Source organism: Grammomys surdaster, unplaced genomic scaffold (genome assembly GCF_004785775.1).
Source record: "Grammomys surdaster isolate TR1022 unplaced genomic scaffold, NIH_TR_1.0 63, whole genome shotgun sequence".
Classification (NCBI taxonomy): Eukaryota; Metazoa; Chordata; class Mammalia; order Rodentia; family Muridae; genus Grammomys; species Grammomys surdaster.
The window spans coordinates 15,537,823-15,548,518 of NW_021604565.1; positions in this window are offsets into that span (position 1 = coordinate 15,537,823).

Genomic DNA, 10,696 nt, shown 5'->3' on the forward strand with positions numbered 1-10,696 from the left:
TGTATAGACTTTTTAAATTATAAGCCTTTTATTATATAGGTTTTAAAGCCAAATATTGTTGCTGTTCCATTGATTTTAAACCGTACCAAATGAGAAGCTTATAAATCCTTAGATGAATATTTATAGCATGATCTCAAGATATTATTTTTTTCTTTTGAGAGCAGAATCCAAATAAATCAGGGATAATAGATTTTTTAGGAGTGGGGAGGTAGAATCTTAAGTGCAAAGCAGAGCATGTTTAGATATAAGCTGTTTGGGGGTCGTTTGTCCATAGCAGTAAAGAGATCAGGTGTATTACTTTGCAGTAAAATCTGTGTCCATAAAGGAACAGAGAGTGTGTGTGCTTAGCTTAGTGCAGGCCAGCTGGCTGCAGGAAACCAGAGGGTGGGCAAAGTCCACGTGGGCAGGTTGAGAGCCAAAGCGTGGAGGAATCAGACTCTAGAGTTTAGAGTCAAGTTCACAGACAAATGACCCATGCATCCCTCAGGAGTGGTTTTAAGAGCGGCTGCTGCAGAGTAAAGGTGTGTATGCACTGCAGTCCCTGGTTCTACCCAGGCCTGACCTGCTGCTGTAAACTAAAGGCAAGACGTTTAAGCAGCGTGGGGGGAAAAGCAGACTGAGAGAAACAGGGCTTGAGAATGGGACATAGGAAATCTCTTTCCATTTCCCTGATAGCTCGTAGCATTTGTAAAGTTCTATAATAATATTATGATCGGGGTGTTATTAGGATTATATGACCGATATTGAGACCAAATTTGGTTTGAAAGGTGAGTAAACCAAGGGTCCTTCTGGTCGGGTTTCAGATGTAGAGGGTGAAGGCAGGGAGTCCTGACCGAGGACCGAGCTGTTCAGTGGGTCATCACCACACTCAACAGGGGTCAGAGGCTTAGCCTGGCTAAGCCAGAGGAGAGACTTAGGGATTGGAATCAGGACTTTTGCGGAATCCAGGAGGCAAGGAAGAAACTGAGCTGTAGCGGGGTCTCGTCCACAGGAAAGGGTTCAGGAACATGAAGACCACGAGGGCTTAGAGGAGCTGGGGGATTAACCGGCAGCTCCACAGTGGAGGAGGTAGAAGAAGGCAGGAAGGGGCGCAGTAGCCCGGTAGGGCCTAAGGAAACCGCAGGACTGTAGCTCTGTTGGCTGGTGGGATGGGATCAGGTGAAAGCCAGCCGTGGTTAGGAGTACCTCCGCCCTGAAGATTAGCAGAGTTGTGCCGGACATTCAAAGGTCACTTCCTCAGATTTGGGGAAATGCTCACACAGATCAAAGGGGAAAGTTACCAAATTTCACTGTGGATGGAGTGCTGAGTGATCTGTGGACCAGAAAGGAGCTCTGTTACAGGTAGTGGCAGGCTGGAGATGGCGTCCTGGTGTACGGCTTAGACCCGTGAGAAGGAGTACAGGCACCAGGAAAGCGTACTGAGTCATGGCACCCATGCTATGAAGTATAATGTGGTGGATGGGGCCCTGCCCATGCCCAGGTGTGCCCCTGAAAAATTACGCCACGCAACAGATCTGGTAAACCGGAGGTTTACTAGGGGAGAGGAACAAGGACCTGAGGAAGAGGTAGAGGCAGACTGGTGGACATGTAGACAGACTGACAGACATATGGGGACAGAACCATAGGAGCAGAGAAAGGAGGGACCTAGAAGGAGAGAGGGAGCACATGCCTGTGGGGCATGTGGAACTGTGTCACCAGACAGGAAAACTGGGAAGGTCAAGCAGATTAAGGAACCCCGGCAATTCTCATAACTGAGAATCTGCTCCCAACCAGATTCCTGTCCTGGAGCATGTGACCATGACACCCCACTAAAAGGACCATAACAGTTGGTTGTGTAGCACACAGCCCAGAGTTTTCCGTGCTAATGAGGTATCTACATGGTCCCGCCTCCCTGGGGGTTTAGCCAATAAGCTTCCCTTCCCAGACATTGCTTCCAGCAAAAGATATTTAATCTCTGGTCCATCCTGAGTAAGTTGTATGCATCTTTTCCACCAGGAATAACCAGTTTGGACAAACAAGGACTGTCTCCTTCCTCAAGGACCACCTTGAGGGGAAGCCTTCCTTACCACCACACCACCCAAGTATCCCAAGTATCCCTCTGTGCTCCAGATGCTCACCTCTGAACTAAACCAGGTTCCTCCCTGCCCAGGGCTCATCTCAGGCCCGCAGGCCTGTTCTCAACTCCTGGAGGTTCCTAGTGGTGCCCAGGAGTTTAAGACCCACAGCCTTGGCCTTGGCCTGTGTCTCTCACCCAAAGAAACACAAGCTGGGACTCCCATCTCAGGCTGCGTTCTGCCTCCCCTGAGTCATGTGTCAGCATGCCACTAGACTGGCGTTGAGGAGTGTAGCCTAGCGCCTCTGCTTTTCGTCTCCCCAAGTAGTGCCCCAGTTCCCCACTGGTGACGCAGAATACAGACCCACACACTCCAAGAATGAGAGGAAACTGAGGACAGAGACAGATCTGGAGTGGTGGGTGGGTCCTTTCATCTGGCACCTGATGTACCTGATAGCAGCAGGTGATGTCATAAGCAATTTCTAGGTCCCCAGGAGCAGGCCAGCGGAATCACCTGTATGCTGATTCCACCGGGAACACTGGCAGTCTTCTTGCCATTTGGCATCTCATGGGGTAGAAGGACCAGAGAGGTGACCATCACCTAAGTCCTTGTCTCTAGGTGACATCATTCAGAATTCCTCTAAGGAAGCTGCCCTGTCCCCACTCATCCTGTGCTTGGTGTGGGGAAGTCTGATGCCCAATCAGGCCTGGACAGTCAACCCCATAGTACCCTAGATGCTCAGGCCTAGTCACTCTCAGGGAGAAAGTTTTCTTCCTGAATCTGAAGGGTATCTTAGGAATGTTGTAGTTGGTTATCACTGCAGAGGAAAGTTGTCAGAAAGGAGCTGATGTCAACATTGTAGAGCATAGGAGTGGAGGACATCACAGGTCCCTGAGTGCCTGATGCCTCGGACTTTCTAGTTCCTTGAGCCTTTCTCTTTACTTTATAAGAGTCTCTGATTCGCTGAAGAATGATACCTTGGACTCAAATAGTATTCAAAAGCAAAGAGTGCTTTGTTCTGCAGAAGTCCAACATGCTGGGGTCTCCCATTATAAAGACAGAAACCCCTAGTGAGCCCACAGGCCTGACTTAAAGCACATTAGGGGAATTCCGGGGAAGGAATTGGTGACTTCTATCTTAATCATTGGCACTATCTATGTGGACATTCCAGAACCATTGCTGAGGTGTGGGTGGCTGGAAACTGTTGCTGGGGGAGTCTGGAAACTGCTGTTGACCCACTATCCTTGCCTCAGGCCAGGTGGCAGGGCATCCTCTGAAGCCTGGACCTGCCTGGACTTGCCTAGTTTTTGGAAACAGAGATTTAGGTCTAGTCTTTTGAACTGCTAATTAGAAGCTTGTCATGGAGTAAGCCTAGCCTGTCTCAACTTTGTGTAAGTTGTGAAAGTACAGGAAGAGCTCCGTCCTTCCTGTCTTTCTTTCTTAATTGGAAATTTTTTTTGTGTGTGTATGAGTGTTTGGCCTCCATGTACATGTGTTCACCATGCGTGTGCCTGGTTCCCTGAGAGTTCCGAAGAGAGTGTTGGATCCCCTGAAACTAGAGTCACAAATGGTGGGGAGCCATCTTATGGGTGGTAAGAACCAACTCGGGGCTTCTGCAAGACAGCAAGTGCTCTGACCTACCAAGCCATCTCTCCAACCTCTGTCCTTGTTTTTCTTTTTGTTATGACAGTGATCTGACCGTGGGCTTCACACCAGTTAGAAGCACGCTGTTCAGATAATTGGCAGAAGAGGTTGTCTGTTTGGCTTTGTATTTTGTTGGTTGGTTGGTTGGTTGGTTGGTTGATTCGTTGGTTGGTTTGGCTGGTTGGTTTTGAGCCAGTGTCTCACTGTATAGCCCTGGCTGGCTTGGAACCCGGAGAACACTTGCCCCTATCCCTACCCCTACCTCTTGAGAGCTGGCATTAAAGGTGTATACCACCATGGCAGGTCAGATTTTATTTTAATAGTGCCTTTTCTTGCTTCTTTTCATTTCTTCCTTTCTTCCTTTGGAGATAGATCTCAATGTGTTGCCTCTGCTGGTTTTGAACTTCTGGGCTTCAGCAATCCTCTTCAATCAGCAATCAATCATCCTTCCAAGCTGGGATCACAGTTCTGCCTCCCTGCACTCACAGCGACACTTTAATTTGAAAAGTTCTGATATCTAACAGGTCAGAACTGATCATATCCTGAAAGAAAAAGACTAATGGTCTCCATTTCTTCATGGAAACTATACTTGAGCTGCTTCAAAGATTTTGAGTCTTTCATTGGGTGTGTGGCAGACATCTCTAGCCCTAGCTATCTGAGAAGCTGATGCAGGAGGATCATACATTTGAGGCCTGCCTGAATTACATAGAGATGTTAAGTACAGCCTGGGCAACTTTCAAGATCCTGTCTAAAAAATAAAGGACCAGAGAGAGAATGCAGAAGGTGCTATTGAAATAAACCTAAGGACCTGAGTTGAGTTCAATCTGGAGGACCCAGGTGAGAAAAAACAAAACAAGATAAGATAAAATAAATACTGCTGGAGGTATTGGCTCACATCTGCGTTCCTGGTGTCGGTGGGGGGTGGGGCAGAGAGAAGAGGAAGGGCTCCTGAAGCTTCCCCTATCAGCCAGCCGGTCTAGATTGACGAGTTCCAGGATGACTGACTCAAAAAAATAACGTGAAGAGAAACTAAACAAGAATGAAACAGTTAAAGACAGACCCACCAACAATGTCTGGCCTCCCCACACGGGCACACATATATATAAATAAATACATCTATGTTGTTTGAAGGCATTATATATGTTTTCTGCCATGGCCATAGGAAACTGACAGTGTCAAGTTCTTCATTGCTTTCTGAGCAGAAGGGACTGAGCCCACCAGCTTAGGGACAGCCGTAAGCAAAGGTGACTGGCTGCTTTTTTTGAAACCAACCTGGAGCTGACATCTGTTCTCTCATCTTTTCACACCTTATTCACAGTGTCTCACTATGAATTCTAAGGTGGGTACCGATTGCCAGCATTATGATAATTAAAAAGTAATCTTTGTGTAGAATTTTTACCATTTAATCTAGTAAGCTTAAGTCCCCCCCATCCCCCTTTCTAGTCAAGACTGTTTGATTCTCTACTGTGGATTTTTATTTTATTTGTTTGTTTGAGACAGGGTTTTTCACTATGTAGTCCTGACTGGCCTGGAACTCACTGTGTAGACCAGACTAACTTTGGTCTCACAGAGATCCACCTGCCTCTGCCTCCCTGGTGCTGAGATTAAAGGCATGCGCCACTACACCAGGCTTGGTGGTTGTTTTTGAGAGCAGCTCTCAGGTAGCCCAGGCTGGCTTCAAATGATGCCTCTCAGAGGCTGACCTTGAGCTATTGACCTTGTGTTCACTTCCAACGTCCTGGGAGTCAGGCATTTTGACTGGTGTCACCACATCTAGATTCCCTATTGTGTCTTAGAAAAAAAATCCTTTGTCCTCACCCTGGGCATTGAGGCTGAGGCAGAAACCTGGCCAGCTGGCGATACATAGCAAAGTTGATACCAGCCTGGGTTGCAGAGTGAGGCCCTGTCTTACAAACGAACAACCTTTAGTTCAAAAGATGTAAGACCGAGAGATACAGCAAAGGCTCTAGAGCTTTCTGCTCTCATTAACTCTGGTCCTGGGTGACCTCACAGCCCTGATCTCCTTCTCCTCGTGAAGCAAGGATTATAACAGTATCATCAGTTGGTTCAGGCTGCTATAGTAAAATAGGATGGACTGGAGGTTAGGAGTTTCAGATCAAGGTGCTAGCCGACTTAGTGTCTGCTGAGGGCTTTCTGGTTTATAGATGGTGTGGTCTTTCTGTGTTTGCTTTCTATTGACAATTTTCTTTAAGTGTGTATAGAGGCGTTCATACCATAGTGTGCCGGTAGCAGTCAGAGGACAGCTTAGGGGAGTTGGGTCTCTTTTCTACTTTTATGTGGGTTCTGGGAATTGAACTCAGGTCACCAGACTTGAATGAAGAGTGTCTTTTTCCCCTCTGAGCTCACTTGCCAGCCCTGGGGCCTCTTTTATAAAGGTATCAGTGCTGTTCTTAAGGGACCGTTAATCATGGTTACATGGATAGTTAGAGAAACCGGGATCAAAACATAGATGTCAAATACATGGGATCCCAGTGCTTGTGAGGTGGCGGCAGGACATCAGGACATTAGAACAATCTACTGGCAAATAACTGATTAAGAGGTCAGTTATTCTTTGTCACATAGTAAGAAAGCATGCCTGGGCTGAATGAGACCCTGTCTCAAAACAGCAGTGGAAAAGAATGACTGTTCAAAGCCTGAGTGAGGCTCCTCTGAGTCATCCAGAGAGGTATGTTTTGAGCTGAGTTCCCAGGACAGAGCTTTCAAGGCCCTCCCCCACACACCATGGTGGCTTGTGTCCCTTCCTCTGATATGTGCATTTTGTAGCTCTGTCTGTAAGAAATACTAGCAGGAATCCTTTCACCGGGAGAAGAAGAAGAAGAAGAAGAAGAAGGAAGAGGAGGAGGAGGGGGGGGGAGACTCTGTCTGGACAGGGGCCTGAAGCCCCAGAAACAAACAAAATCTACTGACAAATGTAACCACGTAGTTCAAACCCAACACTGTTGTGTTTTTAGGTTGTAGCTCTTCTCCCTCATGAGTTCACACGCAGCTGCATAAACAGTAATTATAGATCCATGTTAATAAGCATGTAATGCATAAAGATATAATTTGTGAGGACAACAACGTAAGAGGGGACAGGCTGTACGACAGCCGAGTTTCTGTCCAGAACTAGAGAGAAATTCAAAGCAGATTGCTGAGTGTTTCTTCTTAAAACTCAAGCAAGGGCTTGAGCTGCCTCATTGGTTAAGAGCACGGGCTGGCTTGTGGAGGGTCTGGCCTTGTTCCCCAGTCACATGATGGCTCACAAGCTCCATGAATGGACGCCTTCTTCTGACCTCGGGTGGTGCACATGCAAACACACAGATTAAACACTCAAATGAATGAAAGAAAAAGAAGAGTAAGATGGTGGTTTGAATGAAAACAGCCCCCATAGGCTCACAGGGCGTGGCCCTGTTGGGAGGTATGGCCCTGTTGGAGGAAGTGTGCCATGGTGGGGTGGCCTTTGAGGTCTCAGAAGCTCAAGCCATGCCTAGCAGCTCACTGTCTTCCTGCTGCCTGGGGATCCAGATGTAGAACTCTCAGCTCCTCTCTCACACCATGTCTGCCTGCACGCTGCCTTGATTCCCATCATGCCTTAACAGGCTAAACCTCTGAACTCTAAGCCAGACCAAGTTAAATGTTTTCCTTATCAAGAGTTGCTGTGGTCATGGTGTCTCTCCATAGCAATAGAAACACTAAGACAAACTACTTAAACATTAAATGGAAATCAAAGGAAAAGAAGCCATCACAGAGGCACACGGGACTCTGATTTCATTTCCAGCCCTCTTTTCAGGTTAAAGCTTCAGTCATGTTATTCACAAGCTCTGGTGAAACCACAATGTGGCCTGTCTCAGTCTACTTGAACATTCTTCTCAAGCAGCCGGCTGTGTAATACGGGAGCCGGCTCCTGTTTTATTCTTCACATCTGACTTTCCTACTCACTGGATGTTCCAGAAGAGACCTTGTGTCAGAAACTGAAACCAGACCCGCAGAGGTGGCAGCATCTCCATACAGAGCAATTCAAGCCTGGGGACCTGAGTTCAGATCCCCAGTGTCCACCTGGAAAGCGGATGGTCTGATGTGATCTGCAATCTCAGCACTCGGGGAGGAAACAGGCTTGCTGTCCAGCTAGTCAGAGAAATTGATGAGCTCAGGGATCAATGAGAGTCCCTGCCTCGAAAGATTAAGGTGGGGCTGAAAGATATCTTAGTGGTTAAGAGCGCTTGCTGATCTTCCAGAGGACCTGAGTTTGGTTCCTAACATCTGTACCAGGTAGCTCGTAAGATACTATAAGTCCAGAGTCAGGAAATCTGAACAGACAGACACACAGACACACTAACTAACTAACTAACTAACTAACTAACTATATATCTATACCTATACCTACACCTACACCTACACCTACATTTATCTATCTATCTATCTATCTATCTATCTATCTATCTATCTATCTATCTATCTATCTATCTATTAGAAACAAGGAAGGGAAAAGAACTGAGAGGAAAGATGGAAGACCAAGAAGATGGCTCAGTGGGTGAAGGAGCTGGCCACCAAGCCTGGGCACCTGAGTTTAATCCTAGGAATAAGTAAATAAAATGTAGTTTGTGCACAAAAGAAGTACATAATATGTAGTTTCAAACTAAGTTTGGGGGTGTGGTGCTGGAGAAATGGAGCTACAGTTAAGAATATGGAAGACAGTCAAGTGTGGTAGTGCATACCTTTAATTCCAGCACTTGGGAGGCAGATTCGTCGAAAGTGGACCTCTGTGAGTTTGAGGCCAGCCTGATCTACTGTGGGTTCCCAAGTCAGGTAACAAGTGGTAGAGCATTATTCACACCTGGGACATATCTCAGAGATCGAGGGAGGAGTGGGTCACTCCCTACCTAAATCAGGCTTGGGCCTTTTTAACTCCATAAAGACAAAGGCCACATCATGGTAAAGCCAGTTGGGGTTCTGGTTCCCTGCCAGAGAATTGGCTTCTCAGAAATCATGGTACTGGTAGTCTGTGAATCTTCCACTTGGAAGGAATCTGCCCCCACAGGAAGGCCCCAGCCCCTACAGTAGAACTTCCTCTCTTGTCCTCTTCTCCCCCATGACTCGATCTACATAAATTGCCCAGCTTTATCAATATGTAAGCTGTCCTCTGACACAGTCCCCTGGGTCAGGTTGTTTACACCACTGTACTCATCATGGGCCAGGACCCTCACTGGGTCCTCTACATCCTGAGACCACCAGTGCACAATGACCCATAGAAGTCAGGGGATCCACATGCTACATATATAATGAGTTCCAGGACAGCCAGGGCTATAGAGAGACCCTGTCTCTAAAAACAACAAACTAAACAAGAATATGTAAGGCTCTTACAGAGGATCTGAGTTAGGTTCCCAGCACCTAACAACTACGTGTAACTCCAGTTCCAGAGGAATCCAAATCCTCTGGTCCCCACAGATACCCACCACACCCACATCCATGTAGCTCAGGGCTCAATGACCCTTCTTCAGGGAACCATGAACTAACATGCCGTATAAACTCAAAGAAATTTTGCAAAAGCCTTGTGTGCATATTGACATATTTCTTACTAACAGCCTGTTTCAGAACCTTAATGTACATTTCTCTGAGTTTTGAATTTGCTTGATCTACTTCTATTTACCAAGCCTTCACTCCTCTTCCCAGCTCTGTCTCACATGAGAGATAGAGAGATAGAGATAGAGGGGAGGGATGGTATAACATCCTAAGTGAAATTCATCCCAAATTGAACTTGCCCAACATATTCACTTTCTCTTGTCTCAGTCCTTGTTCTGGCCCCACCTACTAAGGACCGGCCTCAGCTGGGTCAGAGATCCTGAGGAAGGTGTGTTTGGGAGCAGCGGAGAAAAAATGACTGTAAGTGTTCTGCTCAAGATGTCTCTCCAGACACCTCTGAAGATAGCCCTTGGCTCTGTACTCCACTCAAAGACAGCTCTCTGCTTGAGACAGTTCTCTCATGCTAGAAAAAATTCTCAGAGCTCACTGGAGAGCTCATGGGTTTTGTAACTAAAGTCAGAAAAGCTGCTAGAAAAACATTCTATAAGAGCTGTGTTCACTCTCCAAGCAGTTTTCTCTGGGTAACCCTCTCTGGCAGACCAAAGCCCAGTCTTTTATTTTCATATCAGTTCAGTCCTTTACTCCAGGTTCCCTTTTGAGTATCCCATAAATCAGCATTTTATGACCTTAGCCCCAGATTCTTAGAAAAAGACAGCAAGTACATTTTTCTTTTTAACATTGCAAATGAATTCAGAGATCTGCCTGGATTTGTAAGCACAGGCAAGCTAGCTGGGTGGGATCCTGTCCTGAGATCACCACCCCCTAAATTTCTCTATCTTCTTCCTTAATATCCTCTGACAAGCTGGCTCATAGTGCAGCTGACTCTGTTTGTTTAGGTCTGTGAAGTCCCTTATACATTTTATATTGCATCCTTGTATTTTTGCATAATTGAGAAATCCTGGTTTTATTTTTGAGCTCATGTTCTTAGAGTTCTTTCTCACAGCCTTAAGGGCTGTCCTGAATAGAGACACCCTTGACTCCCAGACTCATGCTGTTTCTAATTATCATGGAGTCATTAACCTTAGCAGAGCAATGTCTTCCCATCTTCCCCCACCTCTCAAAGAGGAATAAATGTAAAGTAAAATATACAAACAAGCCTTACACCTACCAACTGTCAACACTCGTGGAGGCCCATGCCCGGCTGGCTCAGTTCCAGGGGTGTGAACCACGTCATGCTGTCCCTTGCACATGGGCATGCAGGACTCAATATAAACCTTTGAGGGCTAGAGATACAGCTCAGTGGTAAGGTGCACAAGGCCCTAAGTTTGCTCTTGCAGAGAACACAGGTTTGGATTCACAACCTCCATAAATACAGTTCCAGAGAATGTGATACCCTCCTCTGGCCTCCGTGGACACCAGGCATGAACATGATACACATACAGCCAAGTAGGCACACACAAACACATGAATGTAATTAT